General features: G+C 39.8%; 1 protein-coding gene across 2 annotated transcripts in view; it reads right to left on the bottom strand.

The window, feature by feature from the left end:
* The window catches only part of FSTL5 (follistatin like 5), a 520,766-nt gene extending 499,373 nt beyond the window's left edge, over nt 1-21,393 (bottom strand). For both annotated transcript variants that reach the window (XM_029077167.2, XM_029077169.2), the window contains exon 1: nt 21,091-21,393. The gene's annotated coding sequence lies outside the window, so the exon portion shown is untranslated. The remainder of the gene's footprint in view (nt 1-21,090) is intronic.
* Between the last annotated feature and the right edge of the window lie 2,391 nt (nt 21,394-23,784).

Here is a 23,784-nt window from a genome sequence, read left to right as displayed (position 1 = left end):
GTGATTCTTACAAGAAAGAACATCTACTTACTAGGTTACATCTCATCACCTAGCCAGGAGTATGACCAGTATTCATTCATTCATTCAATCGTATTTATTGAGCGCTGTCTGTGTGCAGAGCACTGTACTAAGTGCTTGGAAAGTACAATACAGCAATAAAGAGGGAAAATCCCTGCCCACAATAGGCTCAGTCTAAGGGGGAAGACAGACATCAATGCAAGTAAACAGGCATCAGTATAAGTAAATATAATTATAGATACATACACACATACCTAAGTGCTGTGGAATGGAGAATGGGGGAAAAGAGTGAAGGAAGCAAGTGGAGGTGTTGTGGAAGGGAGGTGGAGCTGAGGAAAAGGGGGTTTAGTCTGGGAAGCCCTCTTGGAGGAGGTTCACCTTCAGTAGGGCTTTGAAGGAGAGAAGAGTGATTGTTTGGCAGATTTGAGGTGGAAGGGCATTCCAGGCCACAGGTAGGATGTGGGGCAGGGATCGGCAGTGAGACAGGTGAGAACGAAGCACAGTGAGAAGGTTAGCACCAGTGAGTGGAGCAGAGTGTGTGGGCTGGGATGTAGTAGGAGAGAAGGGAGGTGAGCTAGGAGAGGGCAAGGCAATGGACAGCTTTAAAGCCAATAGTAAGGAATTTTTGTTTGATATGGAGGTGGATAGGCAGCCACTGGAGATTCTTGAGGAAGGGGGTGACATTCAGATTACTCAGATTACTCAGATTATTTGGATTACTAAAAAGCGGGCATGAGTTAGTGGAAAAGAGCATGGGCCTGGGAGTCAGAAGACCGAGGTTCTAATTGCAGGCCTGCCACTTGCCCTCTGTGGAACCCTGGGCAAGTCATTTCACTTCTCTGTGCCTTAGTTTCCTCATGTGTAATATGAGTATTCAATACCTGTTCTTTCTCCTACATGAGTTCCACGTGGGTCAGAACTATGTCCAACCTGATTATCTTGTATCTAATCCAGCACTTAATACAGTGACTGGCACATAGTGCTACACAAAATCATTATTATCATTTTCATTATTAATCATTATAATTGGTAGACTGTAAGATCCTTGAGGATAGGGATTGTGCCTTCTAATTCCTCTGTACTCTCCCAAGCATTTAGAAAAGGTATCTGCATGCAGTAGGTGTTCAATTTATGCTATTGACTGATTCACAAGTAGATATTTATTCCTTCTATTTTGGTGGACGGCTTTTCAGACTTCTGTATACACCTGGGAAGTGTAGAAATTGCAACATCAATTTAACATAACTGAACCTCTTCTTGATCAAGAAGCAATCATCACTGAATACAAAATAGGAGATAAGAGCCAATGAGCTGGTTCATCAGTCTGTCCACGAAAGCAGTGCTGAAACACTTCTTTCCAACTTCACAGCCTTTTTTAAGTTAGAGGCATGAAATTCCATTAATGGAAGAGAAGCTTCCTGTTGAAAACCAAATCAACACCAAGTGGGAAACACACAACTTAGTCCCAATGGCCTCATATCAGAGTCAATGATCATTGGCCATCCCACTGTCCACTTTCCTAACCTTAAGGACAAATTCTGTATTACCCCATTCATAGTTCTATGATCAGAGGTATCAATTTTTCACTTTCAGGGAAGAAATGAATAGGAATGCGGTTTTACAAACCAGGGGCAAGAGATGCAGGGGTTGGGAGTGGCCGGAAGACATTGAAAGGCCCCACTAGGCCTGATAGAGACCCGGTTTTCTGGGCCACTTGAAAACTTTCAGGTTTTATTCTAGATACTGGATGAGCAAGAATGTAACTCCTAGTCCAAAAATGTGTGTGTGAAAATAATGGCTTTGCCTTTATGATTGGAAATCGACATTTATGGTTGGCACTGTAAGGCCTAATTCATTCAATAATATTTATTGAGCACTTACTATGTGCAGGGCACTGTGCTAAGCACTTGGAATGTACAATTTGGCAACAAATAGAGACAACCCCTGCCAAATACGGGCTCACAGTCTAAATGATGGATAGAGCACATGCCAGGAAGACAGAAGGACCTGGGTTCTAATCCTTACTCCACCAATTGTCTGCTCTGTGACCTTGGGCAAGCCACTTACTTCTCTGTGCCTCAGTTAGTTACCTCATCTGTAAAGTGGGGATTAAGAGTGTAAGCTCTATGTGGGACATGGATGGTGTCCAACCTGATTATACTGTGCCTGGCTTAAGAGTTTAACAAATACCATAAAAAAACCCAAAACCTAAGTTTATGATCCCTGAACAAAAGTTCTCCCTATATATCTGATAGATATATCTGATATATCTGAGAAGCAGCGTGGCTTAGTGGAAAGAGCATGGGCTTGGGAGTCAGAGGTCATGGGTTCTAATCTCGACTCCGCCACTTGTCTGCTGTGTGACCTTGGGCAAGTCACTTAACTTCTCTGGGCCTCAGTTACCTGATCTGTAAAAATGGGGATTAAAAAATGTGAGCTCCACGTGGGGCGATCTGATTACCCTGTGTCTACCCCAGCGCTTAGAACAGTGCTCTGCACATAGTAAGTGCTTAACAAATACCATAATTAATTATTAACTTAAAAATATTTGAACTATAGATGCAGAGAGGAAAGAGTTATATGAATTAAACAATCAAATCCTAACAGATTTATCTGACACCTGTATTAAAGTGAACTTTTTTTCAACAAAAGAAATATTGGAACCATAAATAACTTTTTAATGAAGTAAGTGAAGTAAAATTGCAAACAAAGTAATAGAAAAGAAATAAGGGACCCACCACTCCTGAGCATTTATCATTCTCTGAAATTACCTGCCATAGTTAAACAGCATTCTGATAGAATGCATATCCCTATTACCCACTGCTAACCTCAGGCATTTTAGCCAATAGTTTAAGAAAATATCATGTTATTGATAAACCATTTTTTGAGGATGGCACCATTAATAAGCTTTCATTAACTTCTGCTTTCACTTTTTATAGGATTTCATCAATTCCTTCACTGCTTGTCAAAAGACAAGGCCTGAGAAAAACTGCTTTTTTAAAGCTTGAAAGTCTCAGACTCGAAGATGTTTCATTATAGCTGTAAATTTCAGGATCATCAAGTACGTAATAAATAGGTTCAGGCACTATGAAATTATAGTCTTTTAATATACTCAATCAAGCCAAAACACTTCCAGCACATTCAATGCAACTGATTACTCAGCTTTACTCAAAGATGAAGAATATGTGTTGCAATCCATGTGCACAGAAGCTTATTGTCTTTGGATCTCTATTTCAAATGATGGATGATAATCCATTTCATAAACTAAGAGGATCCTAGAGAATGTCCTTTTTTCCCCCTTTTTTGTCTTTCAGGTATGTAGGACTTTGTGTCAACACAGGTATGAATAAAGGAACTCAATTCTGACGCTGTATTTATATAGCTATTCAGCTATTTCATCTCCAGAAAATTCATGAGAACTACCTGGAATTCAAATACAACCCCAGTAATTCCCTATGCTACCAAATCATCCCAATATCACCTTTAATAATTATAGGTTTCATTACTAACCTCAGTACCTTTACATATACAGTGGATGTAACAAGAAATAGTTGCAAATAGTGAACTAGCTGAATAAGTAATCATCAGTCAATCGTATATATTGAGTGCTTTCTCTTTGCCGAGCACTGTACTGAGCACTTGGGAGAGTACAATTCAACAATAAAGGGACACATTCCCCACCCGCAAAAAGCTTACCACATAGAGGGGGAGGCCAACATTTATATAAATGAATTACAGATATGTACGTAAGTACTGTGAGACTGGGAGAGAGGATAAATAAAAAGGGAACAAGTCAGGATGACGCAGAAGGGAGTGGGAGAACAGGAAAGGATGGCTTAGTCAGTGAAGGCCTTTTGGAGGAGACATGCCTTCAATGAGGCTTTGGAGGAGGGGAGAGTCACTGTCTGTTGGTTACGAGGAGGAGGTGCATGCCAGGCGAGAGATCAGAGGTGAGATAGATGAGGTTGAGGCACAGTGAGAAGGTTATCACTAGAGGAGTGAAGTGTGAGATCTGGGCTATAGCAGGACAGCAGTGAGGTGAGACCAGAGGGGGCAAGGTGATTGAATGCTCCGAAGCCAATGGTGAGGAGTCTCTGATGTGGAGGTGAATGGGCAACCACTGGAGTTTCCTGAGGAGTGGGGAAACACGGCTTGAACATTTCTGGAGAAAAATGATCTGGGCAGCAAAGTGAAGCATGGACTGGAGTGGGAAAAAACAGGAAGCAGGGAGGTAAGCAAGGAGGCTGATACAACAATCAAGGTGGAATAGGAAAGTGATTCTACTAAAATTACTTATTCAGCTAGTTCACCCTGATGCATTTGCAGTATTTCCCATTATATCCTGGTTTTTCCTTCTGTTCATACCGTTTGTGAATTATTTTGTTCAGTCTGTCCAGCCCATTCGATTGTGAGCTTCTGGAGAGCAGTGATCATGCATGGTTCCTCTGCTGTGGTCTCCCCAGCACTTAGTACAGTGCTTCAAACTCAATGGACTCTCAAGAAATACAGAAGGCAATGTAATGATGATGATCTCTGAGAAATCATGAGTATATTGGCCAGTGATTCTAACAAATTTCATTTAAAAATGTGACTGTCACACCCGATCAAGGGAAATCTTAATGACAAAATCCAGTTGTAAGGGTTAAAAGAAAACTTCGTCAAGAACAACCCATTTGACATGCTGCGGAATGGTGAAGAAATCTATAATATCTGACCACCCTCATTTTATGGATTTGTAATAAAGAGATGGCAATTAATCGCCTACCCTCCATGTACCAGGCACTGGTGCTAGGTTCCATCATATTTTGTCATGTTATTAATAGCTTTATAATATATCTGTAGCTGTAAATATAAAATATGCCTCGTTGGTTATGACTTTGAGCACATCATTATATATATTGAAGAAAATGAAATCCTGTCAGGGAAATGTACCCATCACCCTTCCCTAAATATGTCTCTACTGGATCTGGTGACATTTTCATGGTGTGAGTGTACCTGAAACCAAATTACTCATTAGAATTATAGTGAATAATAAATTGGAAACACTTTTATCCTGGATCATCTATTATTTTTAGAGCTACTCTTTTTAAGCCTAGAGACATATATACAATACAATTCAAGTCTTTAATTTAAATTATAGAGAAAAGAAGAGCTTGGCCTCCTTGCAAATTTTGTGGTGCCTGGATTTATGTACCTATAGTTTCATATATTTATATTGTCTGTGTCCTCTTCTGAAGCAGAGGATATTCCCATTTAAAGTCTCAGTATGTGTAAAAGTGGGAATGCATTCCTGAATATAGTCTTTTCTTAGTCAAATAGAATCTCAGATTCTCAGATTCTGATCCTTAGTCAAATAGATCTCAAATTCCATCGATTGGTTGTTTGTTGGTGAACATACTCAGACCAGAAGTCTCATTTGGGACAGGGACTATGTCCAACCTGATTATCTTGCATCTACCCTGGCACTTAGTACAGTGAAGAATACACAATAACCGCAGAAGCAGTGTGACCTAGTGGAGCAAGGGCCTGGGAGTCAGAGGAATTGGGTTTTAATCCCATATCTATCATATTTAAGCCATGTGACCTTGGGAAAGTCACTTCACTTCTCTGTGGCTCAGTTAATTCAACTGTAAAACAGGTTTAAGACTCTGAGTCCCATGTGTGAAATGGACTGTGCTCAAACCTGATTAGCTTGTATCTACCTGAGCCCTTAGTATAGTTCTTGGAATATACTAAGCACTTAACAAATACCACTAAAAATGCTTAATAATTTCATTTTCTTCACTGGTAAAATGGGGAGTTATATAGATATCTTTTCTCTTATTCTTACTGCACTGAGAATGATATATATTTAGCAATAGATCATGCCTCATATTCATGCCTGTGGGCGATTCTTTGAGAAATAAGTCAGTATTAAATCAGTAGCATTCATTGAACAACTAATTATCATGAAACACTGTATTAGCCCCTTAGCAACACAAAAACGATGTAGAACTGATGGCCAGAGATAGTGTTTATTCATTCTTATTTTACTGCTAATGTTTTTTAGGTCTGTCTCTCCCATTAGTGCAAGAACCTTATGGACATTAGAAATTGAAAAAAAAAATGTAGTTAAGATGCATGTCTCATTACACTGTTCTGTGCGCAGTAAGTGCTCAGTAAATACCACTGACAAATCTTGACAACAAACCTTTGGAGTAGGCCCTGGACCTAGAAGGTACCAGTAAACCCACATGAGAAATCCCAGGTTTAATAGACTTATTCTTGTCCTGACAACTGGCTCTGACCTTGATCTACTGTACAGAAAAAGGCAGCCTCTACTCCACTGCTTAAAAGGCTCATTCCATTGGGCCTTTAAAGTTTATAATTGTTAACTTGTACTGCAAACAATTTGATGTGCTAAATCTCTTTACGTGTCAAAGGGCTTTAAGTTATTGAAAGTGATGGTCTGTAGTTGAAAGACTACCCAGAGGAAGCTTCCTAAGAAGCATTACATTTAGTGAGGCCATAAAATATGAAACATATTATTTTCCCATTTTGTGTTACTCCAGAACTACAATGGTTGGGATTTCCACACAGAGATGCAAGAAAAGCATGCTGCTGCCTACCTTTCTTGGAGTTTGCTATAACTTAAATGGTATTTTTGGTCAACAAAAGATGCTGAAGGAAGAGAAGCAATTAGAGGATTTTTTTTTCTTGCTGTTTTTGTTCACATTATTATTTTATAGGGCCGGAGGAGAGAGAACCAGGAAAGAAGAAAAAGTTAGATATTCATTTGGTTTTCCTTTTAGGATAGTTTGAATTATCTCTAATGAAATTAGTAGCACTGGGTATTTGCTAAATTAGATCCTTTAGTACAGGGCAGTGTCTTATCGGGCAGACTTTAAGAAATGTTATAAAAGTGACTGAAGACAAGATCTATTAGAAGTTAGAAGTGTTATTTGACTGTCAAGGAAGAGTGCATCTTTACGTCTATGGTTCCAGTGTACTTTTCCATGTAGCATTATATCTGAAATACATTAGATGTTTAGACTTAGAATTCCTTGTCCTTCAGGAACCTAAAACATATCAACTTGCCAACTATACCCACCTAATCTGTCATTTCTTCCACCTCATTTCTGCAAAACTGTCCTAACCGTGCTCAACAGAGACTTATGCTCTCTTGACCTTTCCATTACAACCAATTGATCAATCAAAATGAGCACTAAGTGTGTGCATACCCATACTAAGCATCTGGAAGAACTCAATATAATAGAGTTGGCAGACACATTTCCTGCCCACAGGAAGCTTACAGTATAGAGGGGGAGGCAGATATTAATAAAAATAAATTATAGATATGTACATAAGTGCTGTGGGATGGAGGGTGGGGTGAATAAATCATGCAAATCCAAGTGCATGGGCAACACAGAAGAGAGTGGGAGAAGAAGAAATGAGAACTTAGTTGGGAAGGCCCCTTGGAGAAGATGTGCTCTTAGTAAGGCTTTGAGGGTGTTGAGATATGAAAGGGGTTGGAGTTCTAGGACAGAGGCAGGGAGTGAGTGGGTGGGGGGGTGAGCTGCAAGACAGATGAGATCAAGGCTCAGTGAGTAAGTTAGCATCAGAGGAGCAAAGTGTGCAAGCTAGGTTATAGTAGGAAATCAGGGAGGGAAAGTAAGAGGGGGCAAACAAAATGAATGAGTGTTATAAAACCAACGGTAAGAATGGGCATGGAAGAGGTGCAAGAGAATGGTGGGAGAAAAAAAAATGAAAGAAACTGATGAAAGGTGGGAAATAAGGAGAGTCTCTTTTTCCATCACCCACCTTTGACACTCACCAGCTTGGGGCTTAACACAAGAGGCTCTCTTCACCCCACCCACTTGCCTCACTTGACCTATTCATGTGCCCCGAAGGACCACAGAGGTACTGTTGCTGCAGCAGCCTTGATTCCAAACTTCCAACAACCTTCTAGATTGGGACCCCATTGTGCTTTGCCTGCAGTAAGTGCTCAATAAATATGCTTGAATGAAGGAACCTTCCATGCACAGCTCCTGCTCATGTCAACTGGCCCCTAGCTTCACCTCTCATACTGCAGTAACCCTAGCTGGGTTCAGTCCCCAAATGCACCTCAAGTACTCATTTGTTCCGTGAGGATCACAACCTTTGCCCAGCTCTCACCTGAGCCTTGTTCACACCACAAGGACCCCAGCTCTCAAGACACCAAGGATTCCAGTTCCAAATAATAAGGCCAGGAGGTGGATCCATCACCATCTTGGATTTTCTTACGATCCTCTTACAAGTCCTAGCAAGATCAGGTTAGTTCCTACATGAAAAACTGTGGTGGTTATGCCGCAGGCTTTTACTCCAAGGTAGAGAGCTCTGTCTCCTGAGGGTCATTCCTGAAGAGTTTCCAGTACTCTACCCGTCAGAGACAAGTAGAGGCATACCCATTCCATTCCTAGCTAGCAAGTGGAAGGCAGTCTGCCACAAGTCAAAATTCACCTGTTCTGGGCAGCGGCATGGGAGAGAGTCGAGGGCAGAGGCTTGTTTACTGTGCAGAAGGAGGCAAAGGTAAACTGCCTCCATATTTCTACCAAGAAAACTCTATGGTTACACTACTAGAGAGACTGCAGATGGAAGTGGGGAATTCTGGGAGAGACGTATCTATGGAGTCGCTATGGGTAGGACACGACTCGACGGCATAAGACAACAACAAGAAACTCTGGGGATCCAGTGGTCACCATCGAGTGCATTCCTTTAGAGATCCCTATCTTAAAAAGAAATTTACCTTCACTGGACCCCACTTCACTATCTAGCTATCACCTCCATCTCCCTTCTCCCATTCCTGCCTCAACTTCTTGAGTGAATTACCTCCCCACTCCTTCATCTCCTCTCCTACGCCAGTACAATTCAAATACATCTTCCCTCCACTGGGGCTGCACTCTCCAAGGTTACCAACAACTTCCCCCTTGAAAAGTGTAACTGAGTCTACTCCATTCTAATCTTATCATCCTCTCCAACTACAAGTCTGTAACTGTGGCATTATCCTTGACTAGACTCTATACTTCAACTGCTATACTTAATTTATTATCAAAACCCACGGATTGTCTTCACAGCATTTCCAGAATCTGAAAATAAGGGTGCCTCGATTTATTTCTCACTACTTCTTGGAGGAAAAAAGCAAACATTTGCATACGTTCCTTTTAAGAGCCCAATAAGCCCTTAGGCAACATATAATTTAAGCCCTACATGACAAGCAATGTGAACTGCTAACCGGATCATGTAAGGTCTGTTAAAATACTGAATTTTTCATGTACTCCTGGTGAAACTCATGTCCATTACATATCATTTTCCTGTGTGGAATAAATACAAAGTATTCATTTCGCATAAGCAGATATTTTTTAATATTTAAAAGTGTCATTTTGTGTGAGAAAGAAACACACAGTAGCTAGATGCTGTGTTTAAATAAGAGTATCATGTGAAAAATATGCTAAGGAAACATTTCTATTAAAACATTACATTCTTAACCTTCCAGAATGTTGTTTTATAATGTCCAGTAAGTATCTAGAGGAGATCACTAAAGCTTTAAGTTATATCCCTGAGGTGAAATCTACAATCCCTGTTGGACACACCTGAATGGGAAAATGTAAACTTAAAACAAGTGCAGAAGGTTTTGGGTAAATATTTCTGGTGTAACAACTAAGTATAGAATAGCAGGTGTCAAATTCTATGACCTAATTCAGATCTATTTTCACTGAAGCATAAAAATATAACTCAGGAAATGATGCCCTAGGTTTTTTTCCCCCTTCTGTGGCATTTACCTGAAACATAAATAATTCCCTACAGAAAAAGGAAAACTCTGGAAAAATTGAGGTAGTGCTTTATATGGCCTTTTAAACCCCACCTAAACTGCCCCAAAATGTCTTGCCTGAAGAATTCAATTTATATGGGCTGTGAAAATGGTGCTCTGATGAGGCCACACACCAGGAATTTATTTTTTATTCCTCTTCACTCCTGAATGATCTATTTGGGTGGCTTGCATATATGAAGATCTTTTTGCATATTCTAACTATTTGGAAAAATTAGTGGGATGTCTTCTAAGGATTTAACCTAAGACCCCCACATCTACTAAAAATGCTCTTTGGGTCATTTGAATTTTCTTTATTGTGTTCTGTTAGGATGATGAAAACAAGAACAATGCAGTAGCATTAGTAAAATTATACAACAATACATCTGTAATGCCTGCTTGGGCTCCCCCTACTGCTTTTTTAACGGTTGTTAACTTTACTGAGACATTCTGCAAAACATGCATAATTAATGATGTGACCAGTCCTCTGCTTACACACAGAGGAGTTTCCACAACTGGCCACACAGTACCACTGCAGACATTATCAATTAAGCCATAATACTTCTGCACAGGCCGAGAAAGAAACCTATTGACAGCCTCTTGGTTTCCCCAGCCTTTAGGGAATGGATTAAAACAAGAAATTTGCCAAAACGAGAAAAACAAATGTGGCAAAAAAAAAAAGGTTTATTTGGAGAACTCATTTTGGTAATTCTTAAGGGAATCATAATTGGAATAATGAAGTTAAAACCTCTGAGAGATTTCTGAAAGTGCTCTCTTCATGTTTCCCAGGTATTGTCATTCAAATACTAGAAACTGTGAAAATACAATATAAAGAAAATTCATAGCCATGGGATCTTTACTTTTCCTTACGTTTCATTCAAGTTTACTCTTCCATTTTAATGTACCAAAGTCCTGAAGTTTTGAACCATAAGTGTACTGATTCATTATGATTTCCCTTTTTGTTTTGTGCTTTTTCTTTCCTCTCTACAATGATGTCATGCTCTCTAAGAAAGGAACCAATTAAATAACGGTGCCAATCAACCACACTGAGTTCTCAAGCATGTGCACAAACCAAAAAGCCATCAAATTCTTCAATTTTTCTCATAATGCCTGAGATTCTAGAATAAAGGGATTAAAAAAAACAGACACGAACTTATTAAATCAGGAACTTGGTGGGAGGAAGATTCTCAATAATAGAGGTTTTCCAGGAAAAGAAAAGAGCCATATTTGAGGTTACCCAGAGTTTTATTTACAATTTGAATGGCAGCACTGATTGAGTGTGGCTCAGTGCTACTTGGTAGTTTCCTTCCTTCCTACTTATTTCATATATTTTAATGTTTGTCTGCCTCACTAGATAATAAGCTCCTTGAAGGCAAGCATGGTAACTACCAACTACTCTCCGTGAAGTGTGTAGTACAATGTTCTATGTGGAGGTACTACTCTAATACTATTGATTGACTGAACATAAACATGTTTATTTGATTGAAAATATACTTTGGAGGATAGTATAGTAATAACCTGAAAACCAGTTAGAAGTTGATTCTTGCTTAGTGTTTACATTTAGGAAGCTATCACTTTACATCTGAAATTATATTTTAATATTGAATCTAGAGCAAATTTGGGGAAAACTGTTTATTCCACTGAATAATGTTTTCACAAAAATAGCGAGCCCATTTACAGCAAATGATTAAGAGTATTAAAATAAATTGATAGCTCTTTTTATCATGTTTTCTGTCAACTCTTCTATCATACCACATGAAGTATTTTTAGGTATTCATTCAATAGTATTTATTGAACGCTTACTATGTGCAGAGCACTGAACTAAGCGCTTGGAATAAACAAGTCGGCAACAGATAGAGACAGTCCCTGCCGTTCGACGGGCTTACAGTCTAATCAAGGACTTTCAGTCCTTATAAATAACATATTTACTAATCCTGGAAGAGTAAATCAGGATATCTCTATTGCTACTATTTTCAGTCATTCAAACTTTTAAAAAAATAATGGATTGTTATCAGAATACTTAATTATTCACATATTGTACTTTAAAAGGTATATGTTCTGACTTCCCCTCAAAAGAAGTGCATTTATATTAATGCCCAGAGCGTGTACAAACTTTGTAAATGTTCCCATAGGATGTCTCAAGTCACAACAACACAATCATACTAATTAACAGGTTAAAAAACAGCTGAGGTTTGTTTTCCACATGAAAGTTTCACCTGCATAGAAAAAAAATAATTCCTTAATGAAGTGATTTCTTTTCCTAGGTTAAAATTGTAAGTATAATTTCTAATAATCATGAGAAAAATCCTGAAGCACAGCTAAGGAAGTAAAGAACAAGTCTGTTCAAGGAAGTTGATTAAACATTTCACATTAAAAATTATTTTCCTTAACAAATGCTATAATTATCAGCTATCCAAGTTGGTTGGATTTAGGTGGGAGGTATTTGGATTCTTTGTGGTTGTAGACACAGCCAAAGAGAAGAGGCAAAAGTGAGGCAATTATTTGAATAATTCAAGACCTGAAATAATATTTTGTCTGAATTATCTGAGTATTCAGGTTTGAAAGTTTGTTTTTTTCTGGCCTCAATGATTTGAATAATTAGAGAGTGAAAAGCACATCATAAATGTGATTTAAAGATTGGAACGTGTCAGATACAATTTCCTGGGCAAACGATAAATGCTACATTTGGGATCCAAGACCATTTTAAATGAAACACAATTTCCCAGTTCTAGTATTTGCTGTCCATAAATTCAGGATAATTACTACTGTTTAATTATTAGCCAAATAATAATAATTATGGTACTTGGTAAATGCTTACTATGTGAAAAGCACTATTCTAAACTCTGGGGATGATGCAAGGTAATCAGGTTGCACACAGTCCCTGCCCAACATGGGGCTCCTACTCCTCCCCATTTTATAGATGTGGTACCTAAGGCACAGAGAATTTAAATGATTTGTCTAAGGTCACACAGCAGACATGCCATGTGGCAGAGCCAGCATTAGAACCCGGGTCCTCTGACTCCCAGGCCCGTGCTATAGCCCTGCTTCTTAATCACCCCAGTCAGAGACACTCTTTTGAAATGGTCACTAGTGGCTTCCCCAGGACTTCAGTCAATTTTGAGATTCTCCAGAAAGCTCATCTGAATTTATCAAAAAGCTTGGAAGTCAGAGGTCATGGGTTCGAATCCCAGCTCAGCCACTTGTCAGCTGTGTGACTGTGGGCAAGTCACTTAACTTCTCTGTGCCTCAGTTACCTCATCTGTAAAATGGGGATTAAGACTGTGAGTCTCACATAGGACAACCTGATGGCCCTGTATCTCCCCCAGCGCTTAGAACAGTGCTCTGCACACAGTAAGCGCTTAACAAATACCAACATTATTAATAGAGTGCTCACATGCTCCTTAACGCTGTTCAGAACACATCAGTTCCCACAAAATCCTCCAAAGGTTAGCCGTGTTTTCTCATGTAAAGTCCTACTATTGATTGTAAGGGCTTATCAGCTGTCACCTTCTCCCAGTAAACCCTAACTTAGAGTTTTCACCTTCTTATTGTATTTTACTTCCAATTCCAATAATCTATAGAAGTCATGTTTATAGCTGTCATTTTTTTCAGTCTTTTTTTTCATTTTTACTTCATTTTTTTCTGCATTTTTACTTCATTTACTTCATTTTTCTTTTTTGTTTTTACTTGTGCTCTTAGAAATTTCCCTAAACTCAAAGAGCTGAGAGGACAACTACCTTAGAGAGCAAGAGACTCAACTTGCAACTAGGTCCTGAACATTGCCAATGAATGTAAGACTGTTTCATCATTCTTGCAATGATGGGATAGGAATTTTCCATTTTTAACCGCTCTAACAATGGACTGCTAGAATAGTGGTCACTCCCAAGACCCTAATTAGCTAATTCACTGATTAAATGATTTCAGCAACCCAACTTACATTTGACACAGAATTTATCACAAATGTACTGAATCCCATTCTTTCTAAAGAAGAAAATATATCATCATGATCAACAAACTATTATGATAGCTGACTCATTTCTTCTCAGAAATATAACCGATGACCTCTTAATTAAATGTTTCATCATTTTAAGCAGAGTTAAAGAAAGAATGTGTTGTGCATATTTCTCAAATAAAAAATGCACCAGTGGGAAAAACTAATAAGGAGTTGTACCTCAAAGTCCCCACCTAATATATTCAAGAACTTTTGAAGTATTTCATTGTTCACTAAGTCTTTTTTGAGGGTTTTTTTTTCCAAAGAAGCTCTGCTGGATACTGATCTCAGTTAATTCAGATGCAAATAAATGGTGACCTTCTACCCATTTCTCAATCAGCTTCAGTATTACCAAGTACTAATCACATTTAACCAGTGAAACTTAGCTAGTAGTTTATTGTCTTGATCTCTATAACACTAGTAAACAGAAATCTGTGACATTTAAAATGAAAATTTTATTATGTACTTGTGTTTTTAAGGTTTTTTGGTACTGTTACAGCTTAATGTATATCTGTAAAACGTAGAATGAACAAATGTTTCTAGGTCAACATAAACCCTTAACTGTATGGAAAATATGATTTAGTGTAATTGGATAATTTAAGGAAATATCCTAAGAATAACAGGCAATAGGGAAATTGCCATGATCAGGTACTAATAAAATACTCGAATGGATATTTGAATTTCTCAGAAATGCTGAGTGTGGTTGCTCACTCCAAAATAAGGGCACATTTCATAGCTCCACTTCAATATGTGGGCAGGAAACCTGTCTACCATTTCTGTTGCACTGTACTTTCCCAAGCACTTAATACAGTGCTCTGCGCATACTAAGTATTCAATAAATACATTGATGATAAAAAAATACCACTGTTGATTATAATTATCCATAGTACATATTGAGTGCCTATTATATGCTAAGGCACTGTATTAGATACTACGGTAAGGGAAAATATAGGAGAACAAGACATAGCCTCCATGACCTAGAGGAGTTCAAAGTTTATAGAAATAATAATCATAATAATAATAATCGTATTTGGTAAGCACCTGCTCTGTGTCAGGCTCTGTACTAACCTCTGGGGTGGATACAAGCAAATCGAGTTGGACAAGGTCCCTGTTCAAAGTGGGGCTCACATTCTCAAATTCCCATTTTACGGATGAAGTAACTGAGGTCCAGAGAACTGAAATGACTTACCCAAGGTCATGCAGCAGACAAGTGGCAGAGCTGGGATTAGAACCCACAACCTCTAGGGCAAAGATTACAACTAGTAGCCACACCTTGGAATGGTAAAAATTTAAAGTCCCTCCTCGAAGAAAAAATTGTGTCCCACCATTTTAAAGAATGGGAGTCTTCATTCAGGGCCATTTCAGTATCACAGTAGCAGAGAGCCCTTTTTTTAAGACTTTTTTTTTAAGTGTTTGTTACATTTTTTCCTTTAATATCCTGGGATAGGCATATATCAGAAGAAACTTGCAACAGTCCTTTGCAAGGACAGGCATAAAGTTAGACTCACAGAAAAGAAAACAGTTTTCAAAAACAATTTCCAAATCCTTAGAGTTGTGGATAGAACTCATTAGCCAGCACTGTTTTAATACAGTGATGAATTGGAAGAGAATTCTCTATAATGCGCATAAGAACTTAATAAGCAATCCACTCAGCTTTAGAGATTTACATAACGCGATACAAAAGACGAGATTTAATTAATAAAGTTTTGACAACTCGTCTTCTGTGTGACCTGGGCCAAGTAACTCAACCTCTCTGCCTTTTAGATAATTTGTAAAATGGGGATTAAGACTGTGAACCCCATGTAGGGAATAAGCTGTTTCCAACCTGCCTAGCTTGTATCTACCCCAGCGCTTGGTACCTAGAGTGATGAAAAGTACCACATTTGGAGATTTCTATGATATCTTGAAGGTGTAGGTTTAGTTAAAATGGTTATGCCTAGGTGGAGAGGCTATACTCTTTCCTCTTTAATGTCAAATTAATTCAAAACATTTTCAGAACTCAAATTGGCTCAATATTGGCATACTAACCAAACTAAAATTCACCCCTTCCAAGGGTTACTTCACTAACATTCAAGTGTTTCACTCTAACTTCTTGGATACTTTATTTTCAATCCATAGGTCATGAGTTTCTCAATACATCAAGACACAAAACTTACTCAATTATAATGATATTACCCTAACTGAATGTCAAGGTGATTTGCCACCGAGGGACCAATTGGTTTACTCTACAATAATATATTTAATTGGAAAATGAAAAGTTCCCTCGAGGGATATCTGCCAAAGGGACAGTGGGAACACGGAAGCCAGTAAAAATAAGATTGGTTGGGGAAAAAAACGTTTAGAGAAATTCAGTGGAAGCCAGAACCGGCAAACATAGTGTTAACATATGACTTTAGTTTCTGTGACTCTTAGGACCTTTTGCAAGGTGCCCAATCAATGGAAAATATTAAATAGCAATTTTAATGGAGCATAATGGGATGGAAAAATAACTGAAGTCTAAGGTTAGTGCTTTAAATTTTCTAAGATTAAGCAACAAACGATCACAGGTCAGCACAGGAACTAGTTTAAATACTTGATGGTTGAGTAGTGAGTAAATTTACCCAAACAAAAAATGCCTTGGCCCCAATATTCACCTTAGTCTTAGCCTCACTTTCATTCTAAGCCTGGTTCTTTCCTTTCCTGATTTCCAGCCTTCGTGAAATCTTTCAACAGTTGTTATTCCAGCCTGGTTGATTTCCATTTTCAAAAAGGGAGTAACTAGAATCTGTCTATACTTCATTTTAGAAATGTTACTTTCCTAATTCAACAGCACTGTATGACCACTCATATTATATAATTTAATGGATGGGTGTGGTGATTAAGGTCTACTGAATGTAATGATAAATGTTCACACTAAAATGCTAAAGTGTTCAAACTTCTCTCAGGTTTCCTATAGTTCTTAAAATGATAAAATGCTACATTACCTATAACATCTGTGGAAAAGTTAAACTAGAAACCCTGGAAAAAAATCTCAATAATTAATGCAGTGTCTTTTTTCCTCAGAGATCAAGATACTGAATGAATGTGCTTTTATCTCTTTTTCTTGACACATCCCTGGGAAACTAATAACAGCAATTTCATCTCAGTCAATGAAGGGGAAAAAATGAATACCACATTAAACATATTTAATTCTAAATTTGGAATAAAAAGATTTTTAAAACTTCAAAAACTTCATTTTATACCCATTGATATTTATTAAGTATAAAGTCTCCACTAGATGTATTTTTAATAATGATTTGAGTTGCAGCAGTAACTTATGCAGCCTATTATTCAACTTTTAAGAATCACCACTTTCTAATAGACAATACCAGAAACTAGAGTGAGTCATGTGAAAGAGGCATGCATTTCTCTCCAAATGTTTCCTTTTCATTTTGACAATGGGCTGGTTTATTTAAGTAACAGTATTATCACATTTACATTACCATAGGAATGAAATATTGTCAACTTCTTGATAGTATGTCTAGTTCCAGTGGACTCAAAAGATGTTAAGGTAAGATAGTGTTCATGAAATGTCAAATACACTCATGACATTGAAGTATACAATTGTAAAAATGATCTATTATCCTACCAAATAAGATAAAAAACTACCATATTATCCAGCACCAAAGACTGCTTCAACAATCAGCTCCCTCTTCAAAATAAATGTCAGGAATGTTTTCCAGTCAACATGGGTTCCATCTCACATGTTCAATATTGAAATATGTCATAAGGAAATAGAGTTTAAACGAGTAATGTGGCCTAGTGGAAAGAGCCTAGGCCTGGGAGTTAGTGGACCTGGGTTCTAATCCTGACTCGGTCACTAGACTTCTGTGTGACCTTAGGCAAGTGCCTTCATTTGTCTCTGTTACCTCATCTGTAAAATGGAGATCAAATCCTACTCTATCCGTTGATCACTGGTATTTATTGAGTACTTACTCCATATAGAGCACTGTACTATATTGTTGGGAGAGTGCCATATAACAGTTGGTAGACATGTTTCCCGCTGATGAGGAGCTTACAATGTAGGGGGAAGGCAGATATTAAATTCAGTAAGTAAATAAATTTCAGATATGTATGGAAGTGCTGTGGGGCTGAGGGTAGGGTGAATCAAGGGTGCAGATTCATCTGCAAGGGTGACACAGAAAGGAGTGGGAGAAGAGGATAAGAGGCTTAAACAGAGGAGGCCTCCGGAAGAAGACATGATTTTAATAAGGTTGACAGTGGGCAGAATGATCATCTCTCAGTTATGAAGGATGAGGTTATTTCAGGCCAGAGGAAGGACATGGTCAAGACAGATGAGATCAAGGTACAGTGAGTAAGACTGAATTGGAGGAGGGAAGGGTGAGGGGTGGGTTTTTGTAAGACATCAGAGGCCTAAGGTAGGGGGGCATAAGACGATTGAATGGTTTAATGTCAATAGCAAGAAGTTTCTGTTTTGATGTGGAGGTGGGTGAGCAACCACTGGAGGTTCTTGAGGAGTGGGTAAACCTGGACTGAATGGTTTTGTAGAAAAATGATCTGGAGGAATGAGCAAAATGAAGATTGGATTGAAGTAGAGCCAAGAGGCAGGTAGTCAGCCAGGAGGCTGATATAGTTTTCAAGGAGGGATAGGATAAGCACTTGGATGGTAACAGTCCGGTAGGAGAAGAAGCAAATGTGTTCCTTCCTCCTTAAACTGGGAGCCTTCTGGGGGACAAGGACTGTGTTCAACCTGATTATCCTCTATCTACCTCAGCATTGATTTGGCCCACAGTAAGTGCTTTACAAGTACTATTTATTATATTTATTATTTAATGAAGAGTCGAAAAGACCACTGAATCACTAAAAGATCAACATAGCCCTCTTAAAATAATTAAAACAGTTGATGGTATCCATTTTACAATTGAAATCTTTTTTACTTTCATATTAATTCAACCTGTGATAATGCTGAATTTTAGCTAAACACCCCAGAACTTTTTCCAGGTGCAAAAATATCTTCTGACAAAAGCATATGAGACAAGAGACTAGGGTTTAGGAAACTCTTGCATCTGCCTGTATTTTAAAAAAATAAAAATAAAAATTTTCACTTCTACATACTCCTAAACTACAACCCAACAGGTGTGAAAAGAAAAATGAAGATTTGGGTGCTGCTTAAACTAAAAATATTTCAATCCAACAAGAATTGCATTTTAACATTTCCTATTTAAAAGCAGATACTTGAAAGCTCAAATTTACAAAGATAAGTCTTTTTCTATTCAAACAAGGTAAAATTCAAGATAACAGCTTGCTTATCCATATTTCTCCTTTACCTATCTCCATAAAAGCCTGTACCTATCCCCTGCGTATAACCGATATATGCAAAGGTTTTCAATAACTATTAATAGTTGTCACATGCATATAAATATTACAACGTGATTGAAAACATTTGTCCCTGGAAAAAATGTGCACTGGTCAGGCACGAATTTTAATCTGATCTCTTGCAAGTCCATTGACATAAAAAATCTACTTCTGTGTGAGTTGTGCAGCTATCCAAGTTGAATAACCACCTCTGGAGAGATTTCTATTCCACACATTGAGACTTAAATTCCCAAACGAGTGTAATGCAAAATAGAACCTAGATATTAAAAGGGGGGTCTAACATTGAACTTGAAAATCCAATATTCTTGAGTTGATGAGAAGTGGTTGTGTAGCTACGCCACGGCCGGATATCAACAAGACATTTCCAGGAGCTATTTACCTCCTGGAAACCTGTGCACTAATTATACAAATACATATATCTAATATATTAAAACCACGTGGCTCAAACCAAAATTGCAGTACTGACGTTCTTCCTAAATGGGCTTCAGCAGTTTAAACGAAAGTCATCTCAAGCAATAAGTAGTTCCGGACTTGTGGCTGGACTGATGTACCTGAGTTGCCGATTAACTGTTGGACGGATTCTGTTCTATTTAAAAGATGAACCTGTCTCTCTAGTGAATAAAGGCATGTGTGGCCAGGAAAAATACAAGGAACGTGAAGCTTAGTTCCATCATCTCACCATAAGAAAACCTACCCGTTCTCTGTTTTCCCTATTTTTTTTTCCCCCTCTTCATAGGATTTGCCTACCAGATACCCATTCTGCCAAGTTGCATAAGAAACCAGCCCCTAAGTAGGGGAGAGCGCTATTCTAAGCCTGCGAAAGGTTAAACGCTACTAAAATAGTAAGACATTTTCTCTGCCCACGCTTCCCGGTTCCATTCAATTACCAACAGCGGCAGCAACTATAATACAACCTAATACTGTATTATTAAATCAGAGCTTCCCCATTTACATCTACTTCTAGCCCGCGGGAAGGCCTGACATTCGCCCGTCAGCGGCAGAACAAACAACCCCCAACTCTCTCCACACAGAGGCACCCACAACAGCACACACACTCACACACACACACACACAAAACCACAAAGATACACACACTGACCTTGGAGCTTCTGAGTTTACCAAGTTTTCATCGGCGTCTCCTGTCCGTCAGCAGCCCAGCACTCACCCAGCATGATAGAGAGTGCATTTTTGCCTCTTTTCTTTTAGTTTTTTTTAAAAAATCATTTATTTTCCTGGGTGGAAAGCCTCTTCGGTGCCCTGGGGCTTTCCAGACAAACGGTTATAAATCCCAGAGGAGCTATCGATAAGGCGGAGGAGTCTCCCACCCCCAAATACAAGCCATTTGCTAAGGGCATTTATTTAGGGTGCCTTATTGGGGGTTAACTCGTCGGGTGCCCTTTGCTCATATTTTTTTTTGGATTTTGTTTTTTTTTGGGGGGGGGGGGGTAAGGCTCAGCCTGTCACGTATCACGGAAGACAGAGACATTTTGGAAGACTAACTTTATCCACCCCCTCCCACCCCCCAACTTCTCGTTCACCCCTAGACCTTCCTCCTAGGCACTAGAGGCTGAAAACGGCTTTGACATCGAATCGTACTTTCCAACGCTTAGTCCAGTGCTCTGCACCCAGTAAGAGCTCAGCAAATACGACTGAATGAACGATCCTACTCCCTCTCCCTCCTTCAAAGGCTCCTTCTGCACCACTCATTCATTTCGTAGTATTTACTGAGCGCTTACTAGGTGCACAGCACTGTGCTCAGCGCTTGGAACGTACAATTTGGCAGCAGATCACCACCTCGCAACTTTAGGGTTTTATGAGGTTTTTTTTTTCCTTAGGCAGATCCTTTTTAACCCCAGTCTTCCCCCTGTAAGAATCCCCGACATGGAAAAATCCTGCCTCTTACCTGATGCGAACAGTCCTCAAAGTCCCCAAGGAGGCTGCTTTGGGTCTTTTCCTGGTAACGGATTTTCAAAAAGAGCACAAAAAGAAGAGTAAAAAAAAAAGAAAAGAAAGGAAGGGAGGGAGGGAGGAAAGGGGAATGGTAGGAGGTCCAGAAAGTAGAAACTGTCGAAATTTCCAAGGAGGATGCAGGGAATGGGAGGACGGTCCGGGATGGGGATGGATCAGCACCAGCAGGGCGGTGGACAGCACCGGTGGCCTTCACCTCTTTGCCCGGGCTCTCTCGCCAAAAAGGGGCTGGGGGCTTCTTTCTCCTCCTCTGCCCCTTGGGCAGACCCCGCCCCCTGCCCTTGACGTCACCTCATTTGCATCTCCAAGCCCAGCCCCCTCCCCCCCTTGGCTGAACGCGCCCCTGCCGCGTTGTGGAGGGGACCTGCGCCTTGTGCCAGCTCTGCTGAGCGCCTCCTGCGCGCCCACCCTGCGCTAAACGCTGGGCTAGATGCAAGGCAGTCGGGTCCATCGGGTTATTTCCCTCCCCTCCCAGCTTGGGGCTCACGGTCCGGGTGGCTTCGTCGGCAAGGGTCCGGGCTCGGGAGGCAGGGGTCGTGGGTTCTAATCCCGCCTCCGCCGCTTGCCTGCTGGCTGACTGTGGGAAAGTCACTTGCCCGAGTTGTCCATTCCCAGCGCTTAGTCCAGTGCTCCGCGCACGGTAAGCGCTCAATAAATAGGATTGAATGAATGAATGAATGAGTAAACTTCTCTGGGCCTCAGTTCCCTCATCTGCAAAATGGGGACTGTGAGTCCCATGTGGGACAACCTGCTTAACTTGTATCCCCCCAGCGCTCAGAACAGTGCTGGGCACATAGTAAGCGCTTAATAAATGCCATCATTCTTATTATTATATCTATCCCAGCGCTTAGAACAGTGCTTGGCCCGTAATAAGCTCTTCACAAATACCAGCATCATCATCATTGCCATCATCATCCCCCATTTTCCAGATGACCGAACTGAAGCACAGACAAGTGACTCGCCCAAAGTCACACAGCTGATAATAACAATACTTATGGTATTTGTTAAGCACTTACTATATGCTGAGCCCTGTTCTAAGCGCTGGGGTAGATACAGGGGAATCAGATTGTCCCACGTGGGGCACACATTTTTTAATTCCATTACAGATGAGGTAACTGAGGCATAGAGAATGATAATAATGATAATAAGCATTTGTTAAGCGCTTACTATGTACAAAAGTACTGCTCTAAGCACTGGGTGGGGGGAGATACAAGGTGATCAGTTTGTCCCTGGTGGGGTTTACAGTCTTAATTCCCATTTTCCAGATGAGGTCACTGAGGCACAGAGAAGTGAAGTGACTCGCCCCAAGTCACACTGCTGATAAGTGGAGGAGGCGGGATTAAAACCCACCACCTGTGACTCCCAAGCCCTGGGTCCTTCCACTGAGCCACACTGCTTCTCTGCGTTCACGGACCTCGGGAGGAGAGGACCCCAGTGGCCGGTCGAGGCCCCTTGGAGAACCAGAGGCAGGAAAAGCCAGAGGGACAGCCTGCCCCTTCACCTCTTTTCTCCAGCCACAAACCTTTTAGCTTGTTTCTTTCTCTAGAAGGGCATAAGAGTCAATAAAAATAATAATCGTGGTGTTTGTGAAGCCCTCACTGTGTGCCAGACACTCTACTAAGCCCTGGGGTGGATGGAGATTGGGACTGCGAGCCCCATGTGGAATAACCTGTTTACCTTGTAGATACTTGTAGAACAATGTGCTTGGCACATAGTAAGCTCTTGACAAATACCATAAGTTATTATTACAAGCAAAGCGGGTTGGACACAGTCCCTGTCCCACGTGGGGCTCATCGTCTCAATCCCCATTTTACAGGTGAGGGGACTGAAGCACAGAGAAGTAAAGTGATTTGCCTAAGGTCCCACAGCAGACTCACCTCTCTTCCAGGCTCACAAACCTGCTGGAAGCCCCGCAGACTTAAATCTCCTCGAGAAAACCCCATTCCAGCCACCATGAAGTTGTAGTTTTGATCATTTAACATAAAATGCAAGTATAAAATGCAAGGTTGGCATAGTTTTTTTTTTTTACTATAATGATCCCTTTTTCATCTGTGTTTATTTTCCAAATTCCAGGATGACCTTCCTCCAATTCATATTTAGTCTTGGAAATAAGCTCTCTCCCCATATAGTCATTCATTCATTCATTCAATAGTATTCATTGAGCACTTACTATGTGCAGAGCACTGTACTAAGCTTGGAATGTGCAGTTCGGCAACAGATAGAGACAATCCCTGCCCAATGATGGGTATATCTTCCTCTCTCTCCCAATACATATTATAAACAAACAATGATGTTGGGGGATCTTATGGTGAAACCAATATTTAAATAACAGGCAAAACCAGTACCACCTTCAACATGGAATGGCGGAAATTCACAAAGAGTTTGTTATGAAGCCTGAAGATTGTGCGATATTTGATATGGCAAGTGAGACCCATTGCTTTTGAAGGATCAAGTATGCTGAGGGTATCTTGTATCCTGTAGTAAAATACCTGATTGTATCTGGTTTCATGCCCTAGAGCTGAGGTGGAAGGTTTCCTAAATCTGGAACACAATAATAATGTTGGTATTTGTAAAGCACTTACTATGTGCAGAGCACTGTTCTAAGTTCTGGGGTAGATACAGGGTAATT

The sequence above is a fragment of the Ornithorhynchus anatinus genome, chromosome 12 (genome assembly GCF_004115215.2).
Source record: "Ornithorhynchus anatinus isolate Pmale09 chromosome 12, mOrnAna1.pri.v4, whole genome shotgun sequence".
Taxonomy (NCBI): Eukaryota; Metazoa; Chordata; class Mammalia; order Monotremata; family Ornithorhynchidae; genus Ornithorhynchus; species Ornithorhynchus anatinus.
Note: the sequence above shows the minus strand (reverse complement) of the source record. Positions and strands in the feature narration are given on the sequence as shown.